This window comes from Papilio machaon, chromosome 4 (genome assembly GCF_912999745.1).
Source record: "Papilio machaon chromosome 4, ilPapMach1.1, whole genome shotgun sequence".
Taxonomy (NCBI): domain Eukaryota; kingdom Metazoa; phylum Arthropoda; class Insecta; order Lepidoptera; family Papilionidae; genus Papilio; species Papilio machaon.
Genome location: NC_059989.1, coordinates 6,910,416 through 6,931,408, shown reverse-complemented (window position 1 = coordinate 6,931,408; position 20,993 = coordinate 6,910,416). Strand labels below are relative to the sequence as shown.

Here is a 20,993-nt window from a genome sequence, read left to right as displayed (position 1 = left end):
GCGCGGACATAAAAAAAAACTTAGTAAGTAGCCTATGTGTTCTTCCAGACTATGCATCTGTGTGTGCCAAATTTAATTGAAATCCGTTTAACCGTTTTGGAGTTACAAAGTAACAAACATCGATCCCTCCAAACATTTTCATTTATAATATTAGTATGATGTGATCACTTCTATTTATTAATACTCCTTTCAATCCTACTTTTTATCTATTTAAAGCTCTGACTAATTAGAATTTCATGTCACATTTTCATCTTCACCACTCTTTGTTTACGTTCATGATTAACTTTTATCTTTTAATCAGTTCGCTTAATGCACAAAATATCCAAACACCAAATGAGGTACTAATTATAGCAGACGTATTGGGAGGATTTTATATCCAATAATAATAAGTCAGACCTTTAAAGGTGCATAATGACATTTATGAATTATCCAAAATATCAGTGTATCGTTCATTCGGTCGTCGACACCGGCGTCGGGATCTCTTAAATCGGTTGATGTTTGCGGAGCCTCGACCGAGTCGGGGGTTAATTGTTTTCTCTGGTCACAAGAAACATTAGACTGATGTTCGGCGTTGTTTAGACGGATGCATATGCTTAAAAATGTCATTAGACAATGCGTTTGACGAGCGACGTGTATCGTATTCGATACTTACGATACTTTAAATAGTTACAGAAGTTATAATGTCAATGATTACATGTATCTATTTTCAAAATATTTTATAATGCATGTTTTTAACTATGATAGAGTTAACTGCAAAAGATGGTTGCACTTTTTGACTGTCTCAGAAGTAAACGTAATATTTCTTTCATATCCATGTCAACGTATTTATTTAGAAAATATTTTTATCCAAGAACAGGCACAATTTTAACTGCACTGCCTAAAATGCGGAGACTTTCTACAATGTAATTATGTGTCTTAACATGCTGCTATTCGATAAAATATATACCTATGACCATAATGATCCCAAACGATGTTTTCTTATCTATAGTAACATGTCAATGGATTTCTCTTTTCATTTAACATTTTTCTAAATGTTGATAAGTATTAGGACAAGCAAGATAGATGAACATGAAATCACCTAAAGAAATATGTTATTTTTGTCGACATCATGATCATCAGCTCGTCACTATACACAGCTCGACAGGTTCCCACTGAGGAGCTGGGATCCTACTTTAAGCTAGGGGTGACTAGGCCAAGATGCCGGGATCCTCACAGCCGCACTTGAGAAACGCCACCGAGGAGGTTTTAGTAAATAAAAAACTCACATAACCCTGTCTTTCCCTCGAACAGGCAGGGTATTTTTTGAAGATTTCTCTCCGATACCAAAAAAGGCCATAGTCAACTACCACAAGTCAACATATGCAATCCCAAATTTCTTGATGGAAAAATAGAATTGCGATCTATTATTATCACGTTGGAAAGAAAGAAAAACTATAAGAGCCTACGGGTGACTGAGCCATTGACCATTTTTTTTTTTTTTTTTTTAAAGTCTGGAAATGCATTTACGCACCCCTACGCCGGGCTGTGCAATGGCGTAGGGAGTGTGAGACTCGCCGGCCGCAGAAGGCGACCGGAATACCCACTAAAACCAGACTGCCCTCTGACGCGTTACGGCGGGGCCACGGGAAACGCGTTAGCTTACTTCCGTGACCCCGCCTGCGTTTGGCCCTAAGGGGCCCTCAATTTTGAGGCGTGGGGAGAAGGGCAGCAGCAAATTGCCGCCTCCTTCTCCCCACTCTTCTGCGCCGGAGCGGGGGCGCTAGGGGATCCCCTTCGCGCTCCCGCTCCCTCTCCTCCTTCTGCGATATGACAGTTTCGCAGAAGGAGGAGACCGCGTTCCAAGACCTCTCACTTCCCAACATGGCGCGCACGACGCCGGGAAGTGAGAGGTCGCCGCCTATCGCCGCCACCAGGGTGCGGCGCTCTTCTGTCCAGGCGCAGCACACTTCAAGTGTGTGCTGCGCCGTATCCTCATCGGCGCCGCACCCGTGGCAGCGCATCGTCTCTTCCCTTCCGATCCGACACAGGTACCGTCCGAAACAGCCATGTCCGGACAGCACCTGTGTCAGTCGGAAGGTAAGGGAGCCGTGGCTCCTCCCACACCACTCCGGGAGCTGTGGGCGTATGGCCTCTATGGTGCGCACGCCATATTGGGCGTGCGCTAGGCCACTCGCCCAGAGCTCCACGGTCGTCTTTCTCCTCGCCTCCCGGGCGCGGGAGAGCTCCTCTGGAGCCGGGGCTTCGCCCCGAGCTCTTTGTGTTGCCCGCGCCCAGTAGGCTTCGGCCAGCACGCCCGCCTCTATTTCCCACGGAGGGGTGCCGGCCAAAACGCAGGCCGCCGCGTGGCCTACCGTGCGGTAGGCCCGACACGCACGCGCCGCAATTATGCGTTGCGGCCTGCGGAGGAGGGCCCTGTTTGGTGCGTTGAGGGCATTTGCCCACATCGGTGAACCGTACAGGGCCATGCTTTTGACGACCGTGGTGTACAGCAGTCTCGTATGTACACCCGGACCTCTAAGGTTAGGGAGGAGCCTCGACAGGGCTGAGGCCGCTCCCACGAGCCGGGGGGCCAGCGCTCGGAAATGATCGCCGAAGCGCCAGCCCCCGTCGAGGACAAGACCCAGATATTTCATCCGGGCCCTGACCCCGACTTCCTCTTCGTTGACCCGGAGGGTGGCCCCCGCAGGAATCCTCCACCTAGGCCCTTTAAAATAAAGGGCCTCGGTCTTGCTGAGGGCCACTCGGAGGCCTAGCGCCTCGATCCTCCGGGTCAACAACATGGCTCCGGCCTCAGCCCTCCTTTTAAGCCGGCTCCAGGTAGTGTCCCGGACGGCTACCAGCGTGTCATCTGCATAGCAGATGACCGCCATCCGGGACAGCACCTCTCCGCGGATGGCCCAATCGAATCCGATGTTCCACAGGAGGGGCCCTAACACGGACCCCTGTGGAACACCGGAGGCCATCCGCCTTTCTTCACGGCTGAGCCATTGACCAACCATAACCAACATTAACAATCTTTAACTAATAAGTTAAAGTAAATTGCCGACAATTAGGGAATTACGATTTATTCCTATAGGGTCACACATCTATTCAGTTCGGATATGGCTCATAATATATCTTACTAATATTATAAATGTGAATGTTTGGATGGATGGATGTATGAATTTGACACAGATGTAGAACATAGTCTGTCGCGCGGACGGAGTCACGGGCGACAACTAGTAGGATATATCTGTGAAATAAAAACAAAAAGACTTGTTAATATTTAGCATTCCAATGCGATAAATCTGTCAAGGTACAGTGAAACAACCGTTTACATGATCCGAAAAGAACATACATAATATACAATAGCTATACTAACTAGTTCTCAATCTCTCGATTATTATTTTTTCAAGCAAGATAAAACAATAAATATAAACTCTATGTTATTGAATAATTTGTCCTTAGCACAGTCCTTGTCATACTGAGGTCAACAAAGTCATGTGAAAATTCACAATTATATTAACATACTGGCAAGTGCGAAATAATAAGTTATTTGTAGCGCGTTACGACTGTTTGTTCCTACTTTTATATGGCAACAAAATGCGAAAATATTTCTTTGACGGCCAACAGAAGTGAGCGGACGTTTATGTTGTATTGTCCAAGAATAGGAGAGGGGACGAGTCCGTGCGGCACGAATGTTCTACGGCTGAAGTGGACAAACTTCGCTACGGCTAAATGTTGGTATGTTTTTATAGGAAAGTCGGCATTTTCACATTGAAATGCGAAACGAAATGAAAACTATTTTTAACTGTTTTAAAAGAACTTACTAGTTAGATTCAAAAATTGATTTGTACCGTTCAAGAATTATCGTGAGATTATCGACAGAATTTTGTTTTTATTACAAATATCAAGAGGTTTGCAGCCAGCAAATCCTTTGAGCATCCTCAATCGAATGTCATGGAATAATTAAGTAACTATAATTATATTTTCAAATTACATTTTCGTAAAACGAGAAGAATTAAATGTGTTACATTTAGTTTTAGTTGGCGTACTTTCCTCTCCCTTAAGTGTTTCTGGCAATGCCCCGGGCGCCGGCGGAAGTGGGGATTGGCGTCCCGAGCGACCACCGGCTAACAATCCCATCTTTGTGCCCACATTTACAATACTGTCTTGTTTATACTGGCTACAGCTACTTGTGCTGAAAATACATACATTGTATATCTTTATATTTATGTAATCTGTAACACACTCTTTCATAATCTTAACAATTGTATCAACCCATACAAACCCGTCAATAAGATGTTCTTTAACTTATTTGTTCTACCAAACCTGATACTAACTTTTTTTGGTATAATTTTTTATTTTTTAGGATTTAAAATTTTTTCTTTGGGTCGTCTACGTCTTAACTAATTTGGCAAAGAATATTTGGATGTAAGCTTTTTGAGTAAATTGACGATCGAGATACCAAAAATAATTTGCCCTCCGAAATTTGATGTGCTGCATATGACGCTCGCGTTGATGTCACTCAAATTATATTCGCGGCCAATTCTTAAAACTTTACATTCAAATCTGTATGTGACTTGCATTAAATATGAACACGGTAGCAGCCGTCAGAAGCTGTTTGTTATTCAATTTCTTTTAGCGTTTTAATAAAAGGATACGCTGTGTGGCTTTGTAGCTTTGTAGTCTGAAGTTATTGTTATCTATATGTTTAGAAGTATTATAGGCAAACACTAGTTTGCGATGTAGGTAGTCACAGAAAATGAAATCGGAGGAATTATCACGAAAGAGAAACAAACTTCAGTAAATGTAGTTCACAACGACCAGGCACACGCATTGTATTGGTACACGCTTGAGCAGCCTTGAGAGCGGCTGCAGCGCGCAACGCCGGCGGGCGCGGCTAGTGCGCTTAACGCCCTCACTACGCGCGCTATTATTAAACGAGTTCATTGGAACATCTATTTGCGCAATTTAAAACGACGCGCTTAAAGCATTCCGATAACCTTACACTGCCTCCACGCGGGCCTCCTACTGTTGTGATTTTCAATGTTATGACGGATCATATGAAGACGGATCAAAATATTTTCATGTAGTCATGTTAAATGCTAAAAAACAAAAATTTCTTATAGATAATTATTTCGATAGGCAAACTCGTCATTGGGAGAGATTTCCATTAGATAGTTTTCGCCAGTCGCATAGAGAGTACGAAGCAAGAGCAGCGGGTAGCGCCTGCGCTCTCGGCCTCTCTACACGCGCCACTCATTCACCGCGCGGCTAATCCCTCCGCCGAGACGACACACCACTCTTTATTTTGATAAAGATTCAGACGGGACGATCGGCTCGCGTTGTCGTTTCGACTGATTTGAGTAGATTTTACAAGTCAAATTCGAAATGAAATTTTAAAATATCATCGGATCTGGCCGTCGGACGAGGCACTCGGGCTCGGTGTCGCTGTGAGGCGGCGCGACGGGCGCGAGGCGGGGCGGGCACGGCGCAGCGCGGGACGGGGCGGGACGGGGAGCGGGAGCGGCGCGAGTGTGCGCGAGTGCGCGTGTGGTGGTGAAGCGAGGCTCGTCGCGGCGCGCCCTGTCAGTCGGCGGCGGCCAGTCACGCGCGTCGTCTGTACAAGTTCCAGCGGTTTCGTTGCACTGCCACCCGCTCGGCTGCCACTACTCACATTTTGACGGCTCTCACGCTAGAGAGCGTGGAGGTCAGCTCGACCTCGCGTCGCATTTTCAGTGCTTGGCGACTTCGCTCCGCGGTGCAGTGCAGAGCATCGAACCGCCTGCGCCCGCAGCGCCGGCGGTACTCCAGCGCGTCGTTGTCGGTGCCTGTGCGTGTGTGACTGCGGCGGTGGTCTCGCCGCCGCGTTCTGTGACAGTGAGATCGTGAGCTTCCCCGATCGGTGCGGATGTGCAGTGATGGATAAATAAGACGGTGTGCGCGCGTAAACCGACGACCTGATTATTTTCCTGACAGACAGCGAGAGCGGGCCGTCAAAATTGAGCCTAAACTGTATCTAGGTGGGTATCGTTGTAATTCTACTGTGGAGGGAACGGAGAGGCCGGTGAGAGCGGCCGTCGTTGGCGAAGCGTTCGTTGAATATTTATAGCGGACGAGTTGGAAAGTGTCATAATATGTGTGTCGATGAGCAGCAGCGTGGTCCAGTCCTCTTGCCGCGCACCGCACGCCGCGCGTCCAGTCTTGGCGACCCGCGCGACGGCGTGCGGCTGCACAGCTGATTTGTGCCGTCACTAATACCAGGAACTATATTTCGTTATCACTGATAATTAAGATCAACGCAGTTCGTGTATGTAACATTATATTTAAAGTAAAACATCTTTTTATCAAATTTAAAAAACTAGAAAGAGGTATTGGTTGTATAAAAGTTTGAGTAACTGATTGTTTTACCTTTCTGTTCTTTTCGTGCTAATTAGCATAACGATGTGTCTAAGAACCACATCACAAACATAATATGGCAAATGTTTAAAATATGGCAATATTAAAATTTACATTTACGTCAGAGAAGTATAATTTAAGAGACAAATAATGTAGCACTTGATAATGTCCGTGAGGTCGTTTGCGTGGAACAGTCAATTAATTCCAGTAGCCCGTCCAGGTAAATTTACTTTAGGTATTTATTTAGGTTCAATAATCTTTAAGCCTTGCACTGAGTTTCGATTAAAAGGTGCAATTTTTTAGATCCTCGTCCAAATGTGCATTTTGTGTCAACATTGACATAATTTTTGTTTAAGCATAGGCTATACAGGGATATGTGTATCAACTCTATTGCTTTAAAATCATGTCCACTTAATCAAACTGAAATTAAAAAAGAATGCAGAAAGTTCGATACGTTTTAAAATTCCCCTACTATTAATCATAGTTAAAAAAGGGTGAATTACAATTGACAATGAGACGTATCAACAATAGTAGCGCAAAGGGATATTTAAAGCTATAAATGCGTGTTATAGCGAACGTTGAACGAATACTCAACCAGTGCAATTGGTAACTACGTAGTCAATTTGCTAATTTGCCTTCAACTGGATGCTAACGAGCGGCCTTATTCAATAATGTGGCCACAATACGATCTTTGTTTCATTATAACCTTAAAATAAACATTAAGTATTTCAATCGTTACATTTAAAAGAACGTAGAAACGTTTACGATGAATTATGGACAGGTTTTATCTTGTTTTGAACATTTTTTTTTTATCTAAAAGACCTCTTTGGACACACCACATCTGCTTTGGCGGCAGCGAAGGATTTACTGGTTATGATTTTCAGTTAAAAATTATTTTACAAAACGTCATATTTACCAATTACTGACATTATTGCTTCATGGAAGTAAATTGTTCTGACATGTACTTATTAGAAACCTATATAGTCTATAAGCTTTCAAATAAAAAAATATACATATATTGAAATTGATTTAAATTAACGATTCCAGAATTTTTCTTTCACTTTCAACCCGGACAACGCCGGATATGTAGCGATAATTATAATGAAAAATACATTTGTTCGTTTCAGTTTCGTAGTAATATTACACCTCGTTAATCCAACTTTTTCTTAACCGTCCGACGATAGCTGAAGTGTGATAAAAATGTGCCAATCTTCAGAAGCGGGACAAGGCCGTGCCCTCGATTCCCACGCGGGAAAGCGACGGATCACGAAATAAATCCGCAGCTGCGAACTCTTACTCTACTACTGTAACACTCACAGGACACATTTCCCTAGTAATGATTTGGAACATGTTACTGTCCCAACGTAACCAACCAACCATTTTTCTCAGCACTCAGATCAATTAACTATAGAAATAAACACGTTTCAAAAACAGGTTTAACGTTTTATCATAATTTACAACTTTCATAGCTTTAAACGCTGTTTCCCGTTTACTTAATTTAACTAAGAATTTATTGTATTGTATTGAAAACTTTCCCTTTTCTACCATAACATATGGTAGGGTAACAAAAAAGTTTTTTTTGGCGTTTTTGAGTTATAATTAGGTAGCCACTATTAACAAGTAACTATGACGTTTTGAACTCGCAAACTTGACAGAGATGGACTAACTATCAAGAGTTTTTGTTATTTTTTTTTACACAAAACCATTTTCGGCATTAAATATTTCTAATATTACTCGACTTGTTAATCAATAGAAAAGTAATAAATACAACGACATATTAATTACTCCTCGCATTTGCTAAATGAAAGTTCCTAGACTGCATTTTAATTGGGATCTATTACTAATAATCAAGCCCAATAAAGATATTTCCAATGTAAACAAACATCGTTGACGTGCGGAAACAATTCGTGCAGGATACCGTATATACGAATGCACCAAAATAGCGTTCAAGTAAAACAAACGAAGCGTTATAATGCATATGTATACAGTATACACTACACTGTTTCGTATACATTTCAATTTTATACAAGATGACTTAAAAAAAGTTTGATTATTTAACGTTTTTAAATTATAAATTGCAGAATTCAAATAGATTACTATGACCCTGTTACATTTTAAACATTATTGCATGATATCATCTAATTTATTTCTTTCAAAATTGAACTTAACAACCCGCGACGCAAGTGTACAAGCGCTCTTGCTCTAATGACGCTGTCGAGTTTTGCGTATGAAAATAATTCATATGTAATAAATTCGTGTGTAGAATTTGAAATCTCAAGTACATTGCACCAACGGCGTTCATTATCACTGGGGAGCGTCGCGCGTCAGTCGCGTTTGTTGGTTTTGTGTCAACAGGCGACGACGCGATTGCAGGTGCCTTGTGGCTGCCTGAGCGAGGTCATTCACCCCGGCTGTCACCGATATTTGGCCACAGTATACACCCATACGTTTGTAAACCAGTGTAGAGATAAAGATAACGGGGTACCCGAGCCGAACGCACGTTTCGTATTCGGGAATCTGGACCCGTTTTGCGTTGATATCGGAATATTTTATGCCACTTTATTTAGGACACCAGACGGATAATTTTAATGTTATGATTCATTCTAGTATTCTATCTACGTTTCACATTTAATAACATATTAAGGCCACTATATTTTTCTTAGGATTGACTGACATATTTTAGTAGGATTTTCGGAAAATGTTAATAGATACCATCTGACAGTGTGATTGAATAACAGCTTTTAGTTAGTTACAAGAAAGCAAAATTGTAAAATTGTTTTGTTGGTTAAATAAATATCAGATCAAGATATTTTTTTCAATTTATTTCAATGTAGAGTTATACATTTGTTTATTAACCTATCGCTTTCATGTAGAAAATTGATTTTAATTATTTTGGTTCAATTTGTTTTCATACCGACTTCTACAGCTATATTTGAAGTGCGGTGGAATGAAAGTGGTGACGCCGAAACAAAGCATAAAGTTCTTCAAGATTAATTAACTGATTAATAAAAGGACCGACAGAGTACACTTCAAACTTTATGCGAGAAAATTAAGTAGAAAAAAAAACTTTTAATTTATTTGCCTGACTTAGTCGTCGAATATTTCGTTTAGGTCAATAAAAATTATTAATATAAATTCGATAAAAAACTTCATTTATGGTAAACTACATATTATAAATAATAAAAATATTTTTAACCTGTGTGGTACCAGAGCTAAAATAAATTAATTCCGTGTTATATTGTAGAATTTCTGATTTTTTTCGATTTAATTTTTAATAATTGGAATGAAAGCTAACAGGCGCCACTTTTCCTCAGTGCGTCTCGCCTGCGAATGTCGCCGGATCAGATAACCGGGGACGTAACTGGGACACTGCGTGTATTTCGGCTCCCGAAATGGGGCATCGGGGTTTTCGAGGCAGTCGCGTCGATATGAGCTACACCTGAATAGGCGGCCTCTATGAATTACGTGATGTGATACTATGTATCCCTGAAGAGGCCATCTGTATCTCTCTGAATCAATTGCATTTTTAGCAGTCTTGCGACTCAGTTCTGAATAGGCAGTCCCCATCTTTCAAAGTCACTCCGCGCCCACAGTTACATGAGTTATACTGAATAGGCCAATATCTTTCTGAATCAGTTGAGCTTGAATAAGCGGCAAGAGATCGGGGATTCAGGCGTTTTGTCATTATATCTGATAAAACGCGTGGGAATTCACCAAGCGAGAAGATTTAGCAATAAAATTAATACGTTTACGCATTGAATTGTGTAAGACGATCTTCAATTGCTCTTTGTTATATCGGTCACGATGCTCGTTAATATGCTGAGACGAAACTCAGTTTCTGTCTTCGACTTCGTGCACTTTAAATGATTGTTAAACAATGTTATCATTTATAAACGTAACTATAAAAGATTTTTTTTTGTAATAAATGACAAAATTGTTCCCCAAACAATTTAGATAATAGTGTGATAGTTGTAAAATGGTCTTCTTTAATTAATCATGACGTCAGCGCAAAGGTTCATTCGGTTTTATTGTTAATCGTAAATAATTCTGTCCTAACTACCGGTATAAGCCAAGATCAAAGGCAATGCTGCATAGAATTTTCTCTGTTATTTAAAAATCTGATCATAAAATCCTAAAATATATAGGGATGTGGTAAATATCAGAAACAATTTCGGCTCCATAGTAATAGGTAAACAACTTTAGTCTTGTTAAAAACATTATGACATATATCGACGGTCTTCGATGATTCATCGCTTGTACATTGCAAATTTTCCATGGTCACAACGAAACTTCAATGTGTTAATGATATTTTGTCCGAAGAATTCGTTTTGACAACATTTCTCAGACTACATGTTATTTTTAAATTTCAGATTTATGATAATTATTTATTTTACTACATAAATTAAAATACGAAAATACTAGTTATGTGATCACGCATTTAATTTGGAACAGCCGGAGAGTTATCTTACTTTTTGATTTGTTTTTCTATTAGATTGCTCCTAAAAATTCAACACCAGTCTATTTCCTTATTCAGTCTTCATTTACTTGCAGTGAAATAACTTAACATTGACTTTAGAAATTACATTACATGTTAACTCAAATACATAAAATACTTTTTGAGGATTAAAAAATCCTTTCACAGATTCATTAGATAAATTTCAATGAGGTCGTAAGTAATATTTCATGGCTGTACTCCAATTATGAAGCTAGTTGAGGCAATTCAAAATGATAAGACATATTATTACAAACTATTAAATAAGCATCTAATTATAAGCCACTCGAATCCGAAAAGTCGATAACCGATGCACTCGAGTACACTTTCAAATCACGCCGCCTCAGTCCGTCCCCGTGCATTCCACAACTCGCTCACCCACAGCGGACCGGTCCTCGCGCTTTGTACGAAACTGTACAACGCGACCGAATGGTATAGTGCCCTGCTGGCCACACGTTGCAACTAAAAAAGTGGTCACTTCTTGTGGCCGGGTTATTCGAAGCGAGGTGCGGTCTCAAGGTGAATCGCCCCGGTCAACACACGCCCGATCCGATCGAATGCCTAGACCAAACATTGCCGCGTGCTATAACTATGAATATTGAATACAAATCCATACATTACTAACTAACTACTAACTACGTCACATAATGTCTTCATTTTAGGGCAATAGCATGACCGCGATCACGAAATGTCGTAAAGCCATCATTTTTATGAAAACACGGAAAACCGGTAGCATTAGATAGAATAACCTCATTCAAAGATCAGGAGCCAATTATGTCATTATTGTGTCATTACACTTAACTCTTGAATAGTCTGTAATGACATAATAACAAGTCCATAAGTTGAAATCAACAATTTTCGCAGAAGTGTACCTAAATAAAAACACACTTGTCATATTTATTCCTATGTACTGCTTTTTTAACATTCAATACATTAGCTTAAGTATATTAAAAATAAAAATATTATCTTTAATGTTTTTACTGATATTCTTAACAAAGATTTATTTATGTAATTTCTTACTTCTAGGTTAAAGTTCCCATTAAGCCGTAGTTTTTTGTGAATAGGTTAGTACCACAAAGGATTCAATGTTACACGAAAAAAAACTAGTATTCTTATGACAAATGCGGCTTCGTTATAGCGTGGGTTGCGGAAGAAACAAACGCTTGTTGAAATCGGCCACTGTTTTAATAATGATATATAAAAAAATATTAGCATGCTGCCACTACAAGCGATTACGGTAACCGCTTCGTAACCAGTTTTTGCAGAGCGTTTCAAAAACTCTACTGGGCTTTATTCTTATATAGAATGAGACAGTTTCAATTCTCCATGAATCTACGTAGAATTGATTTTCTTTTGCAGACTTGATTTGAGTGTTCAATAGCATCTTGGTGAAATAATTAAAATGTAGATAGGATCCTTTAGAAGTATGTTAAGGTTTGAAAAAAATACGTTGCAGAAAAATATATTGTGAACAAAATTGGGACTATTATACTCCGTTGGTTTTGAATTCGTTGAAAGTACTTATTAATAAAGAGTGACAAGAAAAAATAACTGTGCAAAAAGCTGACAGCTAGGGGAAGTTCTAAACGAACTCGTACAATTTATTCTATTTAAATTGGTATTAGTTTTAAAACGGCCGAGATGGTATTGTGACGGCATTATTTGAGTACGGTTAAATCTAACCCCAGGGATCGATGTCAATGGAACGGAGACAATGGGGCCGCGAGCGGCCGTTGACCGAAATAAGAAATAAACACGCGCCAACTCCAGTCGTTAGAACTCGTGATTCGCCATTCAATGGGACCAGTTCCTTTTTTGACGTGAAAATTTTTCTTTCGTAACATCAGTATACAAAGCATTTAGAACATCCTTACGAAATTTAAGCAACCGCGTGTGCTGCTTTAGAATATTTCTTTAGTTCGTATGGAAATTTAAGTTGTTTATTATGTATCCCCACGTGTTACTATGGTAACCTACTTAGTATAAAGCAAGAAGAAAAACCAATACTTAACCCAATAGCAGAACTCCTAAGAAATGCCAACGTGCTCCGCTCTCATCTAGTAAAATCCGTAATTTTTACGAGATTTTTTTTACCTTGTACAAAACCTATTGACATATTTTTCATGTAATTTAATAAATATTTAAACTTATTAAACGTTAATTTCATTTCAATTCTTTAGTCGTGATACTACGAGCGGGGTGCAATGTTAAGTACGGCTTGGGTTGCGCAAGCGCTGCGGACTGACAATGGGCAATGGAAAGAGCGACCCATTTGCCCATCGGAGCGACACCAGATGTGAAAATTGGCCAAGGTGATACTAAGCTTAACTTGTAGTTTCATACCATGAAACTAATCATAACAAAATATGACTGTTGGGATTTAGTTTTTGCACAGAAACTTGTATATATGTAAATAAACCACAAAATAATATTGGGAAATTTACTCGAGTTTATGAACATTTTAATATGCATAGTGTAATTTTCGCATAATTGGGAAAGGATTAGGGATAGGATAATTCCCGCTGGTTCCCGCTGACTAACTTATTCTTGATTAGTGTTTTTGATATAATAGTACTTCCATATAATAAATACCATTTTAATGTACCAATGAATTGGAGTTCTAATCTATCTTTATATTTTTTTTCAACCCACACAAATTCAGTAACTGGTTAACAAGAACAAGTTTTTGTTGGTGGCATACGTTTAGACAAATCTATTGATACGACCGACGGCGATGTAGACTTCTTTGACGGAAGTTTGATTAATATTATAATCAACAATTAATTTTATGACAAATGATCATAGGAAATTAAAGTTTTCTAGTTTTAATTTAATATTTATTCGATATTTTTAACACTCTGAAGAAAAAAAAACTGTTTGTGTGTATACATCCGCCTTTACACAATACTGGCTACATTGTAGCACAGAAAACTATTGATCGTGTTTCCAAGTGCCTACGCCTCGGAAGTGCTGCAATCTAAATCACGTAAATATCGTAGTACGATGCTTACATTGCTACTTTTGTTAGAAGCTGTCGTTATAAATATATCAGACACTATCAGTACACCAGCAATGGACTTCGTGTACAACATTTATGACCTTTGCATTATATTTCTATTATAGTTATATAACTCAATATGCCGATCACTGCGGCCACGCATGAATATATTAGATGTTTGGTGTATGAGAAAAATAAGGCTGTGTGCGGTAAAATATTTCGGAATTATATTTTTATTAAATAAATAATATTTTAGCTTGAACATTTAAGTGTTAACTTACATAAACTATAACGAAACACCTCGCTTTTTTTAAGGTTTAATTTAGAAAATTTGTAACTTTAAAAAAGTGGGTGCTTTTTAAACTGAGAATATTATTCTCTAGCCATGACCAATAAGGTATTAAAACGATTTAATCCTTTGTGTGCCTTTTACTTGGCTAGATTAACTAGGCCCACAGCCAAAACATTTCGTTAGTTGTGATTGTTGGCGGCGACGTTAGATTGGGGGAAGGCGCCACGTGTAAGCAGGAAACTGTGTAAGTAGGAAACAGGCTATTGATCAGACGGGGCCGTGGGGACGCAGTGGGGCAAGGGGGGAGCTAGGCGCGAGGGGCGAGAGGAGGGCAGTGTCAGAGGCGCGGCCGTTTGGGCGGGCGGTGCGTATCCCGCGTGCGTTCCCCCGGGTTCACGGCCAAGGCCTGCGCCCATTCAGTTCGGGGCACGTGCCCGAAAGTAAATATAGTACCCCTTCCGACGCGAAACGTAACGCCGCCGAATAATCCGCGGATCCCCTCTTCTAAAGGGTTTTAGCGCACCCACGCTATTACTGCCCCGAATTGTACAGCAGCTTACTCAAATCATTAAGAAATGTCGATACTTGGTTTATTGACACAAATAAAAGCTTTCCTTAAAGTCAAAATTATTAAGATCAAAGTTTATTAATAATATTTTATTCCAATTCTATGTAGTACTCGTAATTCAATTCAAGAGCCGTAACTAAATGGCGAATGAAATGTAGCAATAAATCATATGCTTTAATGGGTAATTCGAATCCTAGACAAGTACTGGTCAATCTAGGGCATTACTTAAGATACAATCAGCAACAACGACAATAAAGATACAATAATGGGTACCTAGCTACCGTACAATCAATATAGCTAGTTTTGATTACATAAAGAGGTGAATGAACTACGCCCAGTGTGGATGTATTCGTAATAACCACTGGCCTTCAACAATAGGTCGCGTGTATGTACGCGGACAAACGATAGCTAATAAATAAATTGTACTATTAACCAGTAACATTAACATCACCCTCACAAAGCTGTAACCTTTTGTTTTAACCAGAGATATTATGTATTCCCAAATATTAAAGGAAGGAAGCCAATTTAATAATAATCAACCCTCATAAGTGCGATAAATGTAAATAAAAGCACAGGATATAGATTCTTAAATATTTCATAACTAGATGTAGCCCACGATTCCGTCCGCTTGGAATTAAAAGAAAACTTATTTAATCTGTGTTTTCCAAATTTGTTACACATCCATGAGTAATTTCATCTAGATCCGTTGATCCGTTCTGGAGATACCTTCTAACAAACATCCATCTAATCTTTCGCATGTATAATATTTTAGTAAATTAAAGAATAATCCGAACGCCCTGTGGAATATCGGTATACTATTATGTGTATGCAAATGCCACATGAAACAAGTCAGCCGGATATTGGGGTTACGTACTTAATTATAGAAGCGTAGAATTACTTTCGCGTTCGCGCCGCCCCGGCGTTACACTAATAATATCTTAGTTGCTAAGCGCCTGCTCTTGACGCAACCACTACTGTACTCGTACTTGAACTTTATTTCTTACTTAGTCATTGTCACTTCTTTTTTTTGCACATTGCATTTAACATGTTTCTGTGTCTGGAAATATTTGCTAAAGTTAATTATTCAGATGGTAAATTAATATCTTTCAGTTTTAGGCAACTTAACTTAAGTAACAGAAGTTAATTGTCGGATTTTTCACAACTGAACCTATTAACTATTCACTTATTATTAACCAACGATAATTAACTTCGGAAAAAAATGCAAATTGAATGTAAAACTTAGCTTCCACATTGTGAATTCTTTTTTCTTATTCCCAGCACAAGCAAGCTGTTATTGTAAACAGAAATTAGGGTAGGGTTTTTTCTCTACAAGAGTTTTAGTACCTCTGCGTTTTATATTTCTCGTAACATTATACTAGTTACGCAACAACACAGCTGATTGTACGCAGTACGTTGTAGCGGATAGGTTCTTTTTACGTACAATCATCCCCCGGGATCTCCGGCGACGCGGTGTCCCGCGCTGATTCGGGACTATCTCGCAATATCGCACGAACTGAACTCTCTCACATAGCGACTCTGCAACTGCAACTGCACTCTGCTCGCTACAGCTAGCTAGATACGAGTACATTACGTTGCTGAATACAAACAGGCCGGTAGAACAAAAACAAAACGTCGCAGAATTATGTAGCAGCGACGGCGTTCAAAGGACCCCTTGTACGTGCTCTCCTATAATCATAAACATGGAAAACGCACAAAAGCCCTCGGCGTCGAGTCGCGTCGCCGTCAGATAAAGTTGTTGCGTTTTCTTTTGGTGCGGCGCGCGTGCGAGTGAGACGCAAGGCCCGATCGTTAGCCCTGATCTTCAGCGCGCCACAAACATACAGCCCGACCGAGAGCGAAATTGCAACGAGAATGCACCTCGCCGCGTTATTACCGCGCAAGCAAGTTGCGAAACGGCCTCCGAAGCCTTGCTGGCCGACTTTCGACTTCATTATGGGCGGCTTAGGTCGCAAGTCGCGGCGTCCAGGCGGGCACAGTGCGCACGAACGACTGTGGACGTTGAGTTGCGACACAAAGGTTCGTTTCGCGGCGCGGCGGCCGGGAAAGCATCACATCGTGTATGTATATTTAGCCCGCATCGCGAGCCGGTGGGTGTTTTAGGTCGCTCGCACGCACTGCTGAACTACTAGGAGGGCTTCCTATTATCGATTTATGTTATACGAGATGTCTTCGTGTGGTGTCTAGCGCTTTTATACCGATTTTTATTTCGTTATCAAAACAAGAAATTTTCTCGATTTTCCGACGGCGTGCATTTTCTCTTTCGCTCGTTGTTTAAGTGAAACTCGTCGTAGAACAGATGCTTTCTCTTGAGTTACTATGGCGCAGGCGTGAGGAAACGTGAAACATTTAAATGAAAACGTTCAAGGCGAGTAGCTCTATATTGTTATAGACAGTAGTGTTTTTATAGGGCTTGTCGAAAGTTATTACATTAAGTTTTTACGTTTGTTATACGTCTATTGTTAAATCTTGTTCATGGAATCAAATAATAGTTTACACATGTCGTTGGATTCCTTTTAAAACATTTATTCGAGGCATCTCGTTTGCAATAATGATTCACCTTGACTGCAATGGACCCAGGTCGTAGGCTCAGGTACTAGCGTCCGGAAGTGGGGGGGAGGCTAGTTCGAGCTGGGGGTACGGCGGGTTGGGGAGAGGGGTCAGCGGCTACGCCCACACGCGCGATAACACCTCGACTTTCCAGACGTCCACGGTCATTTCAGCCAGCCGCAGAACTATGTATATACATAGATGCGTATACATGAATATATGCACTTGAATAGGGTTGCCTGTATCGATGGCCTTCAATGTATGTCAATTCAATCATACTTCTTACTAATAATATAAATGCGAATGTTTGGATATGTGGATGAATGTTTGTTAGAAGGTATCGCCAGAAGGGCTGAATAGATCTCGCTGAATAAAGATAAACAGATAAAGAAATTGTCTCAACTCCCGTTCTTCTTTTCGGACTATGAATACAATCATTAAGGCTTAAGGGAACTATTCACTGCTTTTTTCACTTCAATAATAAAAGTTATTTAAAATTATTAAAAGAAAAAACAAAAATAATCTCTGACATTAACATAATATCAAATGTAAATGTGCTAGTAATACTTTAATTCAAAAAGGATGTAGGCGGGACTGCAATGTTCTCACAGACACAATTGTATGTAATGTCACTGCCACACGATTGTCTTGCGTGTAAGCGTCGGTTGTGTGGACACGCTCTTTGAATCATATCCATATTAAAAGCTTTATTTGACATAAATAGTACCTATAAAAGAACATCATGGTAAAATCATCTTATTGTAGACTAAGAACTTTGATATATACAATAAAGTAAGTACATAATTACTACTTATGCTACTACTATGCTACTACTATATAAAAATATTATGTTTTAAACATGGATTTTGGTCTCAGAAACCCACGGTAAGTAATACTTAGAGCTTGTTCTACTTCATATTTACTACTTAATCATTTGTAACAACTAAGTATAACATATTGTTAATATATAACATATCTAATGATAAAAGACTTTACATATATATTTGTATTGAAACATGTTTCGAATATGACTTTAGAAACATTAATGTTTTTAACTTACTCGCGTGTTGTAAAATTTATTCACGCATGTGAATCAGGTGGTATTTTTCCCGTTTCATTATCGCTCTTACGAAATCTTTCTTCCACGTCCTTACTGGTACCGTTAGGTATTTCGGTACTTCCTTTAAACGAGTATTGTACGGTATGAATGAATCACTTATATGTTCCAATTACATAGCCGTTAAATTAAGTAATATATTATACTGAAAAATAAAACAAATACCACGGATTTATTCATTTTCATTACAGCCAAAACTTTGCAAAAGTTGCGATTTAGATAGTATTGAATACATGGTGAATAAACGACATTGCTGGTGTACAAAAAAATATTTTGTTGTTGAATTTATATCCAAGTCTTTATTTCATTACTAAAATTTGTGGAGAAACGCAACTTATGTTACCAAGAATCACATTATTAAACTTTTACGTACTGCACTACGTTTTTTTGTATTTAATCATTCAATATTCCGAGCACGTTCCGCTTCGCAAGTTAATTTGACGTTAACAAATGCATTTTGTACCCTAAAATGGGATGGCTGCGTTTTAATCAAGGAAAAAGACTTCCCTTCCAAACCATAAAGCTCGTGTAAAAACTGAGAACAATACCGGAACGTTGAATTTGCAACCGCAACGTATTATACATTTACGCCCCTATGGAGCAGAATAGAGAGCCCGCTCTGAAACGTAGGCCGTTCAATACCGCATGTACGGCGAAATACATCGCTAAATATAGGCCGTAGTCGTCGGGGAAGCGTGCAGTGATGGTTGTGCGTGGTCAGGACTCAGACTTGCCCCCTCCCGCGCCCGCACGACCCCCTCGACACCCCGCACACCCTCCCGACACTCCGACGTCGCCCGTTAGCCCTAGGGCCGTCAGCTAACCTGGCAATATCGAGCGAAACGATATTCCCTCGCTTTGCCGACTACTAGTATACGAGTATGTAGGTACGTGAAAGTACTTTCACTTGTTTGAGCGTTACGTTCATGAGTTTATTTCGGATGATTTTCGCTTTAATTGATTCTGCAAAAAGTTTTAAAATATGAAATAGTTTTGTGCTCCTAAAATACTAGCATTTCACGAGAAACTGAGCTAAACAGGTGCACCATTTGCAAGTTTCTTGCTTTACGTAAAGTAAAAGCATTTATAATTTCTGTTGTGGCCCTTTGATCCTGCCTTATCTATTTCAACAGTCGAATCATAAAAAAATACGATATAAAACAACATTAATTGAATACAATATCCGATTATAAAATAAGAATTATAAAATTGTTTTCCGTGTATTAAACAAAAAATAAAAACAACTGAAAAATAAGTTATACAATCTATTTCCAGATTGGTCAATTGCCACTTCTTTTCCAAACCATCTAACTACTACCGCCCATATCAAAAACGTAGATAGAAAATATATTTAAAACCTAAAAGTTATCAGGAAAATGTATAAGCTTTGACAACCCTAGCGAATACATAAAGTAGGGAACACAGGAACGGCGTACATAGACCGTTGTGCGTGTGCGTCGCTGTTACACATTAGTGCACGCGCCTCAGTGTACTGTGCACATGGAAAAAGTCTGGCGCGCGGTCACTCGGCCATGGTACTTAGGGAGTGAAATTCCCCATTGCGATAGGTCAGTAATGGAACTGCAGTATGCAACTTTAGAGTCATGGTTGAGTTATGCGGCAATATTTTACTTGAATTTTAAATAGGCATAAATTAATTTTAATTATTTTAAAAAATGAACATAATAATATGGTAGATGTTGATAACATAGCTTATGGAAAGTTTTAGAACTTATAATAGCGGTATGGGTTCAAGGTGTGAAATGACGTATACGTACAGAACCTAATACGTTTTCACATCGAAACGTCTACAGATCGACAACCTTGGCCCGAGACTCCTTTGTTTCCAGCTGTAATAAAATTTTATTTTCACGTAAATAACCAGCTTTAATATACCTAGCGTCCGCTCAGAGCAAAACAAAATGGCTGAGTACAGTCCAATACAACACATAGTAAACTAAACTATTATTACTCCGAACTGACTCTATTTTCGATATATAAATGTTATTCTCCTGCTATTTAATTCATTTTTTTTAGAACGGTATAACTAGCGACTGACTTGACTACTATCCCATCTAACGATGTGGCGACGTGTTCGAAAATGGTATGCAGTAGTTAAATAGTCGTAGTCATTTGGAATTAAAATCTTTTCGGTTTGGTTCTGGAAATATGTAATAACAAACATCCCTCCATTTAAACTTTGGCATTTATATTATTAAGTAATATTTTAACATTAGGTACTTTGTAGTAAAAACTAAAAAAAAAACTACGTAGTATATACTATTATGCTATAAAGTCGAGCCTAGAAAACATGTTTATGTAAGACAACAGCGTTGAACTTTCCAATTGAAATGCGATTGTGAAGGTACGAAAAAATACATCGAAGGTTCTTGTAAATACTTAAGACGATGAAAGTTATTTATCTTGTGAATGACAGAACAGCGTAAGAATTTACCGCTCTTAAAACCAAAAATAAGTATCTTATTAAAAAAAAAAAACAAATAGTTAATTACAACTTTTTAATTGAAAAACACAATCGTTAAGGTGTCAATTTTTTACTAGTAGACTTTTTGAAAG

General features: G+C 39.3%; 1 protein-coding gene across 3 annotated transcripts in view; it reads left to right on the top strand.

Moving 5' to 3' along the window:
• Positions 1–20,993, top strand: part of LOC106720335 (ecdysone receptor) — a 179,268-nt gene that overhangs the window by 36,811 nt on the left and 121,464 nt on the right. For 2 of the 3 annotated variants that reach the window (XM_014514978.2, XM_014514976.2), the window contains exon 1: positions 5,570–6,005. The exons of the other annotated variant lie outside the window; for it this stretch is intronic. The gene's annotated coding sequence lies outside the window, so the exon portion shown is untranslated. Of the gene's footprint in view, positions 1–5,569; positions 6,006–20,993 lie in introns of those variants that run through there. 3 annotated transcript variants of the gene reach the window in all.